This window comes from Bubalus kerabau, chromosome 4 (genome assembly GCF_029407905.1).
Source record: "Bubalus kerabau isolate K-KA32 ecotype Philippines breed swamp buffalo chromosome 4, PCC_UOA_SB_1v2, whole genome shotgun sequence".
In the NCBI taxonomy this organism is placed as follows: Eukaryota; Metazoa; Chordata; class Mammalia; order Artiodactyla; family Bovidae; genus Bubalus; species Bubalus kerabau.
In genome coordinates, this window is record NC_073627.1 from 130,907,308 (window position 1) to 130,922,274 (window position 14,967).

Sequence of the window (14,967 nt, forward strand, 5' to 3'; positions counted from 1 at the left end):
TGTCATCTCCTCCTTTGCTTCCAGAAGGTGGAATACAAGTTCTAAAACAGTGACATGTAACTCTCTCTCTCTCTCTGGTTAACTAAACCTCCAGGCACCTACATGTCAAACAGCACAGGGGAACATTTAAAGGAAAGTCAAGTACGTACATGAAATGATTTTAAACATTGTGTGGATTTTAAAATATAGTTCAAATGATGGTGTGACCTGACACTCTGAATTTTTATTTTGATTCTTGTCATAAAAATTCCCATTAGATTTATTTTTATTTTATATGCTTGAAAGAAATGCTGGAAGATTTTATACAGTAAAACAGAATAAACAGAAGAGTCATGCATGAAGTCAGAGAAGGCAATGGCAACCCACTTCAGTACTCTTGCCTGGAAAATCCCATGGATGGGGGAGCCTGGTGGGCTGCTGTCTATGGGGTCACACAGAGTCGGACACGACTGAAGCGACTTAGCAGCAGCAGCATGCATGCATGAAGTCAAGGCCAGAGTTGATGAGCTTAGCCAATTATCAGCATTAATGAAAGGCAGCCGGGTCATGTGGAGCTAGTATTAAACAGAGCAGAGCACAGACTCTGAGGTCAGAAGGACTTGGGTTTGAATCACACTCTGCCGCTTAGTGTCTGCATTGGTGCTGTCATATGAAGAATGTGTGAGTGATACTGACCTCAGGAGGATTAAATGGGATGTTGTACACAGAGCATTTAGCACAGGGCTGGGCATGTAATGAGCATTCAACTTTATTATTATTGCTATTCTGGCTATTATTATAATTGTCAGTTCAGTTCAGTTGCTCAGTCATGTCCGACTCTTTGCAGCCCCATGGACTGCAGTACGCCAGGCTTCCCTGTCCATCACCAACTCCTGGAGCTTACTCAAACTCATGTCCATCGAGTCAGTGATGCCATGATTATTGTAAGATAATAATAATGAAATCATGTAGTGAATCCTTACTATTAACTGATTTTTAAAAATCAATTTAATAATAGGCTTATGAGACAACTAATCCATTAAATTAGCAGGTCTGGTAAATATCCCCCAAAACCAACAATTAAGTAGCAGATAGTGAAACCATCATTGTAAGTCAAGAAGGGATTTTTAACATCAAACCTTCAGTGTTACAGACTGAATGCTTGTGTCCCTTTCACACTTTCCATTTCAGTTGTTGAAATCTTAACCCCAATGTGATGGTAGCTGGAGAGGTTCTGCTGTCATGAATGGACTTAGTGTTCTTAGACAAAGAGATGGGGCAGAGCTTGCTTCCTGTCTCTCTGCTCTCCACCAAGGGAGAAGACAACAAGAATTCAGCCATCTGCAAACAAGGAAGCTGGCTCTCACCACATGCCAGATCTGCTGGCACCTTGATTGTGGACTTCCCAGCCCCCAGCACTGTGAGAAATAAGTGTTTGTTGTTTAAGCCACCCAGTCTCTGGCAATTTAACAGCCTGAACTAAGACACGAAGACAATAGGAGTCAAAAAAAATAAGACAACAGTATCGGCCCAGTTGCTTAGAGGTGGTAAATTAATGCAGTATTCAGTATGTAAGAAATAATGCTAGATAATATCACCTACTTAGAATATGCAAAGCTAAAATGTTTCTGCCAAAAGGGAGACAACGATGAGGTTTTAATGAAAAGAACAAATGGGATAAGATGACAATAAGGAAGGAGAAAAAGCTAATAATAGATTAAGAATTAATCACACAGAGATGATGTTAACATGAAAATAAGCTTAAAAATGCACCTTATTTTTACAACCAGAAAATTAAAATAATTTATTAAAAATATCTATAGCATCTAAATCCCCCATGCCAGCAGAGGACATGCACAGAAGTATTGATAAGATTATGACATTGAGAGATTATTTTTAGCAATTAAAAGGTAATAATAATAAACATGAAAAAATATATCTAGCAAGAGTAGCAATCTCAAACATGGGAAAATAGGTCAGAAAAGAACCCAAATATATACAGAAGACATGATACATCATATGTATCCATCTCTGAAGAAGTAGTTTTGTTTGGTGGTAATTATGAATCTAGCAATTCCAGACAGAAATATAACACCAAGAAAATGGATAACATTTACAACAAGTTGGGTAGTGGTCTTTTTAGATACATGGCAATAAATTGCAGGATTTTTATGTTTTGTTTTATTTAATGTAAACAACACAGTTTTGCTACTTTGTGATTGTAGCAAGCCTCAATTTCCTTTAAAAACATCAGATTATAGACACAAAGGTTGGAGATTATGGAATGTATTCAGGGAACAGCTCTTCTGGAAGACTACGGAAGAGAAGACCAAGAATGCAGGGAGAGCTCCTCACACAGTCACTCTGTGTGTTCACCATGCACCAGGAATGTGCTATCAGACAGTTATCCTCATGTCACAGAATAATAAACTAAGGATTAAACAGTAATGTGTCCCAGGTCTCCCAGCTAGCATCAATCAGTGATGGAGCCTGGATTTCAATCCATGCAGCCTGATTCAGAGCATCTGATCCTAACTGGAGAATTCAGCAATGGACTATGAAATGTAAATCTTCTTTTACTTTCAGATGTCTTTAAGGCTGAAATGATATATATGATTTAGGAAGATCACTGTGGTCATGCTTGAAGAATAAACAAATCTGTAAACATGGTTTTTATATCTAGATGTCTATGCTAGTGACTTGTATTATATTTGAAGGTGTTGATGAACTATTAAGTAACCAGGACTTGAGGCTTCAAGACCCTTGAGAGAAGGAGAACTCATTGAACTGAGCCAATCATTCTGCATTAGTTCTTCTCTCAAAGCATTTGCTGCATTGAAGAGATAAGAAAGCCTTCCTCAGCAATCAATGCAAAGAAATAGAGGAAAACAACAGAATGGGAAAGACTAGAGATCTCCTCAAGAAAATTAGAGATACCAAGGGAACATTTCACGCAAAGATGGTCTCGATAAAAGACAGAAATGGTATGGACCTAACAGAAGCAGAAGATATTAAGAAGAGGTGGCAAGAACACACAGAAGAACTGTACAAAAAAGATCTTCATGACCAAGATAATCACGATGATGTGATGACTCACCTAGAGCCAGACATCCTAGAATGTGAAGTCAAGTGGGCCTTAGGAAGCATCACTACGAACAAAGCTAGTGGAGGTGATGGAATTCCAGTTGAGCTCTTTCAAATCCTGAAAGATGATGCTGTGAAAGTGCTGCACTCAATATGCCAGCAAATTTGGAAAACTCAGCAGTGGCCACAGGACTGGAAAAGGTCAGTTTTCATTCCAATCCCAAAGAAAGGCAATGCCAAAGAATGCTCAAACTACTGCACAATTGTACTCATCTCACACGCTAGTAAAGTAATGCTCAAAATTCTCCAAGCCAGGCTTCAGCAATACGTGAACCGTGAAATTCCAGATGTTCAAGCTGGTTTTAGAAAAGGCAGAGGAACCAGAGATCAAATTGCCAGCATCTGCTGGATCATGGAAAAAGCAAGAGAGTTCCAGAAAAACATCTATTTCTGCTTTATTGACTATGCCAAAGCCTTTGACTGTGTGGATCACAATAAACTGTGGAAAATTCTGAAAGAAATGGGAATACCAGACCACCTGACCTGCCTCTTGAGAAACCTATATGCAGGTCAGGAAGCAACAGTTCGAACTGGACATGGAACAACAGACTGGTTCCAAATAGGAAAAGGAGTACGTCAAGGCTGTATAATGTCACCCTGCTTATTTAACTTCTATGCAGAGTACATTATGAGAAACGTTGGACTGGAAGAAGCACAAGCTGGAATCAAGATTGCCGGGAGAAATATCAATAACCTCAGATATGCAGATGACACCACCCTTATGGCAGAAAGTGAAGAGGAACTAAAAAGCCTTTTGATGAAGGTGAAAGAGGAGAGTGAAAAAGTTGGCTTAAAGCTCAACATTCAGAAAATGAAGATCATGGCATCCAGTCCCATCACTTCGTGGCAAATAGATGGGGAAACAGTGGAAACAGTGTCAGACTTTATTTTTGGGGGCTCCAAAATCATGGCAGATGGTGACTGCAGCCATGAAATTAAAAGACGCTTACTCCTTGGAAGGAAAGTTATGACCAACCTAGATAGCATATTCAAAAGCAGAGACATTACTTTGCCAACAAAGGTCTGTCTAGTCAAGGCTATGGTTTTTCCAGTAGTCATGTATGGATGTGAGATTTGGACTGTGAAGAAAGCTGAGCACCGAAGAATTGATGCTTTTGAATTGTGGTGTTGGAGAAGACTCTTGAGAGTCCCTTGGACTGCAAGGAGATCCAACCAGTTCATTCTAAAGGAGATCAGTCCTGGGATTTCTTTGGAAGGAATGATGCTAAAGCTGAAACTCAAGTACTTTGGCCACCTCATGCAAAGAGTTGACTCATTGGAAAAGACTCTGATGCTGGGAGGGATTTGGGGCAGGAGCAGACAGGGACGACAGAGGATGAGATGGCTGGATGGCATCACTGACTCGATGGATGTGAGTTTGAGTGAACTCCGGGAGTTGGTGATAGACAGGGAGGCCTGGCGTGCTGCGATTCATGGGGTCGCAAAGAGTTGAACACGACTGAGTGACTGAACTGAACTGAACTGAAGAGTAACTAAGCAAATAGAAGTCTATTCCACTTCATGGATTAGAAGACTCAATATTATCTCTTCTCCCCAAGTTAGTTTATAGATTATTATAAACCTAATCAAAATGTCAGCAGATGTGTGTGTGGGTAAATAACAGGGTACTTCCAAAATTTATAGGGAGACACAGAGGGCCAAGAATACCTAAAGTGATCTTGAATTAAAAGACTGGAAGGCTACACTACCAAACAAAGCTATAGTAACTTCAAGAGTTTGTATTCGTAAGAGAGAGATAAACAAACCCAGTATAGAATAGAAAGTCCAGACACAGACTAACACTTGTCCAGTTACTTGATTTATGACAAAGGGGACATTGAAGTACAGTAAAAAAAAAAAGATTTTTCTCTTTAACAAATTGTTCTGGGTCAACAGAATATTCATATGGAAAAATCATGAATTGGTCATCTACTTCACATCTTATACAAAAATTAATTCCAAGTGGATTATACTTAAAAATAAGACAATTAAAATTAGAAACCTTCTAGAGGATAACATAGGAGAATACATTAATGACTTTGGAATAGACATAGGAGACATAGATATAGGAGAATACATTAATGACTTTAATTAATACATTAATACATTAATTAATACATTGGAATACATTAATACATAGGAGAATACATTAATGACTTTGGAATAGACATTAGGGTGGAAGCAGCACTCAACAAAAAGGAAAATTGGATGATATTAAAACTAAAAACTTTTGTTCATCAAATATACTATTGAAAGAGTAAAAAGCAAAGTACTAAGTCAGAGAAGATATTTGCAATAAGTGTATTTGACAATGAAGTTGTGTTCAGAATGTAAAAGGAACATGTACAATCAATAAGAAAAACAAAAACAACCCAATGTTTAAAAATGCAAAAAATCTTGAACAGAATTTCAAAGAAAATATCCAAATAGCCAATAAGGACACGAAAAAGGGTTTAGGATCATTAGCCATTATGAAGATGAAAATTAAAATTCAGTTCGGTTCAGTCGCTCAGTCGTGTCCGACTCTTTGTGACCTCGTGAATCGCAGCACGCCAGACCTCCCTGTCCATCACCAACTCCCGGAGTTCACCCAGACTCACGTCCATCAAGTCAGTGATGCCATCCAGCCATCTCATCCTCTGTCGTCCCCTTCTCCTCCTGCCCCCAATCCCTCCCAGCATCAGAGTCTTTTCCAATGAGTCAACCCTTCACATGAGGTGGCCAAAGTACTGGACTTTCAGCTTTAGCATCATTCCTTCCAAAGAAATCCCAGGGCTGATCTCCTTCAGAATGGACTGGTTGGATCTCCTTGCAGTCCAAGGGACTCTCAAGAGTCTTCTCCAACACCACAGTTCAAAAGCATCAATTTTTCGGCGCTCAGCTTTCTTCACAGTCCAACTCTCACATCCATACATGACCACTGGAAAAACCATAGCCTTGACTAGATGGACCTTCATTGGCAATGTCTTTTTTTCAAAAAATTCAAAAAAATGCTTTTGAATATGCTATCTAGGTTGGTCATAACCCTTCCTTCCAAGGAGTAAGCGTCTTTTAATTTCATGGCTGCAGTCACCATCTGCCATGATTTTTGAGTCCCAAAAAATAAAGTCTGACACTGTTTCCACTGTTTCCCCATCTATTTCCCATGAAGTGATGGGACCAGATGCCATGATCTTCATTTTCTGATTGTTGAACTTTAAGCCAACTTTTTCACTCTCCACTTTCACTTTCATCAAGAGGCTTTTTAGTTCCTCTTCACTTTCTGCCATAAGGGTGGTGTCATCTGCATATCTGAGGTTATTGATATTTCTCCCAGCAATCTTGATTCCAGCTTGTGTTTCTTCCAGCCCAGCGTTTCTCATGATGTACTCTGCATAGAAGTTAAATAAGCAGGGTGACACTATACAGCCTTGACGTACTCCTTTTCCTAATTCGAACCAGTCTGTTGTTCCATGTCCATTTCTAACTGTTGCTTCCTGACCTGCATGCAAATTTCTCAAGAGGCAGATCAGGTGGTCTGGTATTCCCATTTCTTTCAGAATTTTCCACAGTTTATTGTGATCCACACAGTCAAAGGCTTTGGCATAGTCAATAAAGCAGAAATAGATGTTTTTCTGGAACTCTCTTGCTTTTTCCATGATCCAGCGGATGTTGGCAATTTGATCTCTGGTTCCTCTGCTTTTTCTAAAACCAGCTTGAACATCAGGAAGTTCACCGTTCACATATTGCTGAAGCCTGGCTTGGAGAATTTTGAGCATTACTTTACTGGCATGTGAGATGAGTGCAATTGTGCAGTAGTTTGAACATTCTTTGGCATTGCCTTTCTTTGGGATTGGAATGAAAACTGACCTTTTCCAGTCCTGTGGCCACTGCTGAGTTTTCTAAATTTGCTGGCATATTGAGTGCAGCACTTTCACAGCATCATCTTTCAGGATTTGAAAGAGCTCAACTGGAATTCCATCACCTCCACTAGCTTTGTTCATAGTGATGCTTTCTAAGGCCCACTTGACTTCACATTGTAGGATGTCTGGCTCTAGGTCAGTGATCACACCATTGTGATTATCTGGGTGGTGAAGATCTTTTTTGTACAGTTCTTCTGTGTGTTCTTGCCACCTCTTCTTAATATCTTCTGCTTCTGTTAGGTCCATACCATTTCTGTCCTTTATAGAGCCCATCTTTGCATGAAATGTTCCCTTGATATCTCTAATTTTCTTGAAGAGATCTCTAGTCTTTCCCATTCTGTTGTTTTCCTCTATTTCTTTGCATTGATCGCTGAGGAAGGCTTTCTTATCTCTTCTTGCTATTCTTTGGAACTCTGCATTCAGATGCTTTTATCTTTCCTTTTCTCCTTTGCTTTTCACTTCTCTTCTTTTCACAGCTATTTGTAAGGCCTCCCCAGACAGCCATTTTGCTTTTTTGCATTTCTTTTCCATGGGGATGGTCTTGATCCCTGTCTCCTGTACCATGTCACGAACCTCATTCCATAGTTCATCAGGCACTCTATCTGTCAGATGTAGGCCCTTAAATCTATTTCTCACTTCCACTGTATAATCATAAGGGATTTGATTTAGGTGATACCTGAGTGGTCTAGTGGTTTTCCCTACTCTCTTCAATTTAAATCTGAATTTGGCAATAAATCAGAAAGCAGTAACACTACACACTCACTGAAAGTGAAAGTGAAATCACTCAGTTTGACTCTTTGCCACCCTGTGAACTGTAGCCCACCAGGCTCCTCCGTCCATGGGATTCTCCAGGCAAGAATACTGGAGTGGGTTGCCATTTCCTTCTCCAGGGGATCTTCCCGACCCAGGGATCAAACCCAGGTCTCCCACATTTCAGGCAGACGCTTTAACCTCTGAGCCACCAGGGAAGCCCTACACACTCACTGCTGCTGCTGCTAAGTCGCTACAGTCGTGTCCGACTCTGTGCAACCCCATAGACGGCAGCCCACCAGGCTTCCTCGACCCTGGGATTCTCCAGGCAAGAACACTGGAGTGGGTTGCCATTTCCTTCTCCAATGCCTGAAAGTGAAAAGTGAAAGTGAGGTCGCTCAGTCATGTCTGACTCTTCGCGACCCCATGGACTGCAGCCTACCAGGCTCCTCCGTCCATGGGATTTTCCAGGCAAGAGTACTGGAGTGGGGTACACACTCACTAGAATGGCTAAATCTAAAACATTAACAATATCACATGTTGACAAGGATGTGCAGTAACTGGATCTCTGGTAGAAGTGTAAATTGGAGGTTAAGCCATTGATATTACTCATATTCAACTACCTGGACCTGCAAAGACTGTAGCTTCCTAAGGTTCAAATGAATACAACTATTTTGGAAAACTTTGTCAGCAGTTATTAGAACTGAATATATAAATAGCTTACGATCCAGTAGCAGTTTCACTCTTAGGTATAAATCCAACAGAACTGAGGACATGTTGGCACCATAAAACATGATTAGGAATATTCATAGCATTATTTGTAATAGCTTAAAAAACTGTAAACTGCTCAAATATCCAGCTTAATGGAAAAATAAAGAAATTGTGACATACTATCCAGTAGAATACTCCTCAACAATGAAAATGAAAAGACAATAGCTACAGGTGACAGTATAGATGAAAAACACACACATAATATTGAGTGGAAGAAGCTGGATACAAAAGAATGCAATAAGAAAACATGGTGATAGAAGACAGAATGATGCTTACCTTTGAGAAGGGGGTGTTAATGACTGGGAGGGGCACATGTTGGGGGTTCTGGGGTGTGAATCATCTGTTTCCTGATCTGTCTGCATGTGAAAATCCATCCAGCTGTACATGTATGCTCTGTGCGCTTTTAAAATGTATACATACTTAAATAAGATAATTAACATGATTTCGTTAAAAATCATGGATGATGGAGAATCCCAGAGAGGTTTGTAACTCCAGGATGTTGGGGTGGGTGGGAGAGGTGCCCAGTTACCATCAGGTATGCTGGGAGAAGTGACCTAATAGGTCTTTTGAGATGTGTTTGTAGGTGTGAAGGCATGATGTGTGAAAGCAGAGAGGACTTGAGGACAGCGCTGCACCGCCCCTCCAAGCTCTCCCTGCCTGCATATGCTTTGGAAGAAATTGAGATGTTTCCTGAGATCCAGTGGAGGACTCAGAGCTGCTGAAAAGGCCATGCTATTTCCTACTCTCATTCACATCCTGCATTCTTATCTGCTTACTGGTTTATGTTAAACACTAAAAACTGAGCCTTGTAAATTTGGCTCTTTGGAGCCCATATATCTTTTCATCTCCCCCAAAATATCGTTTTTGAAAATGAAATTCTTGATTCTTACAACTTTCAGATCATCGTTTGAAAGTTTAAGTTTGAACTGACATCTTTCTCTTGGCAATCCAGCTTTAACAATCCTTACTTTCTTCAAGGCAATGACCCTCTGGCTGAAAAGAGCAAATATAATGTACAAGGTGTGGGAAAAACAAAAGCATATTAAAATACTTTAACATGCTATCTTGACACTTTATATTAACTTTCATATTCATTTAATAATAAGCAACAATAAAGTAAAATATAAGATCTTTTGTACAGCTGTTTTGGAATGACAAAAAGGTGACAAAAATAGATGGCATTGTATGCCAGTAATATGGTGCCCAGAACAAGGAGGGTGACCTGCCAGTTTTCCATTGTTCTGTGGCCAGGTTTTGGTTTCACACTGTAAGTGGGTCATTTATAAGCCTGAGCATGTTTCAGTTCAGTTCAGTCACTCAGTCGTGTCTGACTCTTTGCGACCCCATGAATCGCAGCACGCCAGGCCTCCCTGTCCATCACCAACTCCCGGAGTTCACTCAGACTCATGTCCATCGAGTTGGTGATGCCATCCAGCCATCTCATCCTCTGTCGTCCCCTTCTCCTTCTACCCCCAATCCCTCCCAGCATCAGTGTCTTTTCCAATGAGTCAACTCTTCGCATGAGGTGGCCAAAGTACTGGAGTTTCTGCTTTAGCATCATTCCTTCCAAAGAACACCCAGGGCTGATCTCCTTCAGAATGGACTGGTTGGATCTCCTTGCAGTCCAAGGGACTCTCAAGAGTCTTCTCCAACACCACAGTTCAAAAGCATCAGTTCTTCGGCGCTCAGCCTTCTTCACAGTCCAACTCTCACATCCATACATGACCACTGGAAAAACCATAGCCTTGACTAGATGGACTTTTGTTGGCAAAGTAATGTCTCTGCTATTGAATATGCTATCTAGGTTGGTCATAACTTTCCTTCCAAGGAGTAAGCGTCTTTTAATTTCATGGCTGCAGTCACCATCTGCAGTGATTTTGGAGCCCCCAAAAACAAAGTCTGAAACTGTTTCCACTGTTTCCCCATCTATTTCCCATGAAGGCGAAATAGATGGGACCAGATGCCATGATCTTCGTTTTCTGAATGTTGAGCTTTAAGCCAACTTTTTCACTCTCCACTTTCACTTTCATCAAGAGGCTTTTTAGTTCCTCTTCACTTTCTGCCATAAGGGTGGTGTCATCTGCATATCTGAGGTGATTGATATTTCTCCCGCCAATCTTGATTCCAGCTTGTGTTTCTTCCAGTCCAGCATTTCTCATGATGTACTCTGCATATAAGTTAAATAAGCAGGGTGACAATATACAGCCTTGACGTACTCCTAGGTATGGATAAAGAGTGGAGGGGTACTATATTAACCCTTTTGTGTTGCTACAACAGAATGCTGTAGACTGGGTGGTTTAAACAACAGATACTTATTTCTCACAGTTCTGGAGGCTGGGAAGTCCGGGATCAAGATGCTGGCAGATCTGGTGTCTGCTAAGGACTGGCCTCCTGCTTCATAGACTGCAGTCTTCTCATTGTGTCCTCACATGGTGGAAGAGACAAGGCAGCTCTCTGGGGTCTTTTTATAAAGGCACTAATCCCATCATGAGATCATTCTCATGACCTGATCACTACTCAAAGGCCCCATCTCCACATACTATCACATCGGAGGTTAGGATTTCAAGATGTGAATTTGGGGGACACACTTAGTCCCTAACAGGTGCTGATACCACAACATATGGGAAATGGTTGAAGAGACTGTATGTTTTGCCCCCGGCCCAAAAATCCTAAAGAGAACTTGTCTATTGACTTCGAATATATAAAAGGTTTGTCCCTTTTAATATTTTAAATTATCCTTGTACATGTGTTTTGGGTTATATTACCTTACATACATTTTTGGATAAGGATGGATTGGTAAGATATTTCCAAAGACAACGCAATTCAGTTCTTTACATTGATCAGATTGACCTATTTAACATACTTAAGTTAAAAATTTGTTTTTCATTTTCAAATAAAATTTCAGATCAAATAAAAACATTTTATTAAGGCAACTATATGTGTAGTGCTGAAGAACTTGCTGCAAAAGAGATTGCAAAAGCTTCTTTGCTTCTTTAAGTAATTTTATATAATAGCTGTCTTCTGCTTAGTATAGCACAGAAAATATCTTCTTAAAATTTAATATATAGTATTGGAGACTATTCATTGTCCCTATTTGCTTCAATAAATTTTAGAAAATAAAATATCCACATTGAGTTTTTTGAAGAAGCTTCAAAGTAAATTAGGGTAAGCAAAATAACAGTAAAAATCTATTAAATTATGCACTTATGTGATAAAAGATAAACATTTTTCTATCCGAATCATGGAAAATAGGGATTATGGTTCTTTTATATGGAAAGAATTCTTTTATAGAAAAAATATGGACTAGTTACTTGCATTTTTCTAGCTAGTGTCATCTCATGAAATTGAAATGAAGTGAAAGTCGCTCAGTCATGTCCAACACTTTGCGACCCCATGGACTGTAGACTGCCAGGCTCTTCTGTCCATGGAATTCTCCAGGCCAGTATATTGGAGTGGGTAGCTGTTCCCTTCTCCAGGGGATCTTCCCAACCCAGGGATTGAACCCAGGTTTCCTACATTGCAGGCAGATTCTTTACTGTCTGAGCCACCAGGGAAGCCCAAGGATACTGGAGTGCGTAGCCTATCCCTTCTCCAGGGGAATCTTCCTGACCAGGAATCGAACCGGGATCTCCTGCACTGCAGTCCTTGAGGGCTTCCTTGAAAGTTTAGCTGGTAAAGAATCCACCTGCAATACAGGAGACCCTGATTTGATTCCTGGGTCGGGAAGATCGCCTGGAGAAGGGAATGGCTATCCATTCCAGTTGTTTTTTCTTGTGGGCTTCCCTGGTGGTTGAGATGGTAAAGAATATATCTGCAAAGTGGGAGACCCATGTTCAATCCTTGGGCTGGGAAGATCCCCTGGAGAAAGGAATGGCTACCCACTCCACTATTCTTGCCTGGAGAATTCCATGGACAGAGGAACCTGGCTGGCTATACATTCATGGGGTCACAAAGAGTTGCCATTAACACTTTTACATATGCTACTTTGCAAGAAATTGATCAGATACAAATAAAATTCAAGGATCAAAGAATGGTAGGAGAGGGAACAAGTTCGGTGCACACTCAGCTGAGGTGATTAAAACTTGAATCATTGGTTTCCCAGGCTTTGCACAAGAACATTAAGTAACTCTTCACTTAATAGCAGTTAAAGAACATCTATCCTAATGCCTGATTACTTAGAGCAAACTTTCTGGTCAGTACATTAGCAGGTGTCTCAAAAATACTTGTAACATTCTTATTGCAAAATTCTCATGCTAGAGAGACATAAGAGACACAGTGCCTTTATGGGGTCATCAGTTCAGGTGTTCCACTTCCATGCCTTCTGTCCTATCCCATCCCATCCCTCTTCCCTCCACTCTGTTACATTCCTTCCATTCAGGTTCTCTGATTCCAGGCTTTCTATTGCGTACATTAACATTTCAGCATGGGGTGGCCCTTTTAATAAAAAAAATTATGGGGCAAGGTTGGGGTATTGGTTGTGTCCATTGTTTTTGAGACTGTTTCATCATGAATGCCTCTACTGGGAAACTGTTACATGGCTTCTCAAACTTCAGCCTATTTTATTTATTTCATCTCAGGTCAGAAGCAGAGTCCTATTTAAGGAAGAGAAATTTTTTTCTTGTCAAAGCTCATTCACTCACACAGCCACATGTTTTAAAGCCTAATTAGTCTCATCTTTTTAGAGCTTAACACAACACTGAGATCTGAAAGGCCCCTAGATGCCTTATAGCAGAGGCTTGGGAAAGAGGCTTTAGAATGATTTTTATTCATCCATACATTATTTTACAGTGTTTTTTGTGTTTTGAACATTGCTAGATGCAGGAGAAAACAACAGTATGGAGATCCTTTGCCTCGTCACAATTCCTCAGGTGCAGATCATTTCCTTCCCCCTTTATCTTTTTTTTTTTTTTTTTTTTTGGTTTTGAGCTCATTTGTAGTTTCTCCTAATTATCAGCTCGTAAGAAGTGAGTGGAGGCCCAGATTCCAATTCTGTACAAGGCACATACATTGGGTGAGACTAGCCATATGCCTCAATTGGCACATATTTCTTTTGTCAAGAAAGGATTTGTTACGTCTTTCATAGAGATTTAAAAAAAAAATAGATGCAATTTTTATTCTATTCCATGATAGAGATATCACTAAAGTTCATTAAGGAAAAGTAACATAGGGCAGTTGACACTGAATTTGGATATGGTGTTGCCATATGAAATAAGTCTTCAGGACATACTAAAAATTGTTGTTTATATGAAATTTAATTGGCCATTATTTATTTATTTATTTTCTAAATTTGGCAATCTTATTTATGCATCAAAAATTTTATAAAGTGGGTCAGGTCTGTAGTTGTTTTCTTTCAGTAGAATCCAATCCAAACTCTGCCAACAAGAATGGCATATAAAAGAGGCCTGGAGATCTTTTATGATCTAAGAGAATTCTATCTTGACCTTACCCTAAAGTCACCAAGATTATGTCAAGATTGCCTGACTCCTACAAGAGTCCTCAAATGGAGAGTCACATAGGCATTAGAAAGGATGCAAAATGTTCAAGTACCAGGGGCCTTTCAGGGGCCTTTCTGTGTTTGAGGCTAGAATGAAATTCATAAACATACAACTGCTCTGTAGAGGGCACAATGGGGCTTCAGGTGAATCTCTGGGTTCACAGCACAAACACTCCTTTACATACCGTTTATCCCAAAGACTAGAACAGTTCCAAAAGAGCTTCTCTGATTTGCCAAGAAAGATCTATTTTAAAATTCCTTATTAAAAAAAACTCCTATTTAAATATCATGGCAATGATCCCCCAGGAAAGGTGTAGTATTATAAAGAAAATTGTAGGATAAAAAGAGTTAGGAAGGGACTCTGAAGGAAAATTCTCTTCCCAGCAGAGACTTTCTGAACTCACGTACCCAATTAACTCCAAAGAGATTTACTGCTCAATATTTTTAAGTTACTTGTACATGAATATTTTACAGTGATTTTAAAGAACAGATGTTCTCATATTTTTCCCTCTTGCAAATTTTGCAAATAATCTTCGAAAATGTCTGCAATATTCCAAAGTGCTTAACCTTTGCTCTGAGGTAATTACAGGTAAACATCTTGTTACCCACCATGTGAGGTTTTCAAGGATGTTCCTAAGTCATCTGAGTCGTGTTTGAAAGTTTCTAGCACCTGGAAGAGTCTCCCAAAGAACTGGGTGAGGATTCACTCAACACAGATGCCCAGTAATGTCACTGACAATAGTTGATACTTCTTTCAAACACCCTGAGGATCCAGCTTCACCCCAGAAATAAAAGGCAGATGGTTGAAATCAGTCATAGATGAAAAAGTAGAAGAAACTGGGGATGACTAGGTTGAAAAAGAGTGATGGAAAGATGACAGGGGAGCTTTCATTTGAACTCTGAGATGCTGTCAAGAGGAAGAAGGCC

General features: G+C 39.9%; 1 long non-coding RNA gene across 1 annotated transcript in view; it reads left to right on the forward strand.

Annotated features, from left to right (window-relative positions):
* The window catches only part of LOC129651620 (uncharacterized), a 39,467-nt gene extending 29,834 nt beyond the window's left edge, over positions 1–9,633 (forward strand). Inside the window, exon 3 of the long non-coding RNA XR_008714247.1 lies at positions 9,130–9,633. This is a non-coding gene — a long non-coding RNA (uncharacterized LOC129651620). The remainder of the gene's footprint in view (positions 1–9,129) is intronic.
* Positions 9,634–14,967: the final 5,334 nt, after the last annotated feature.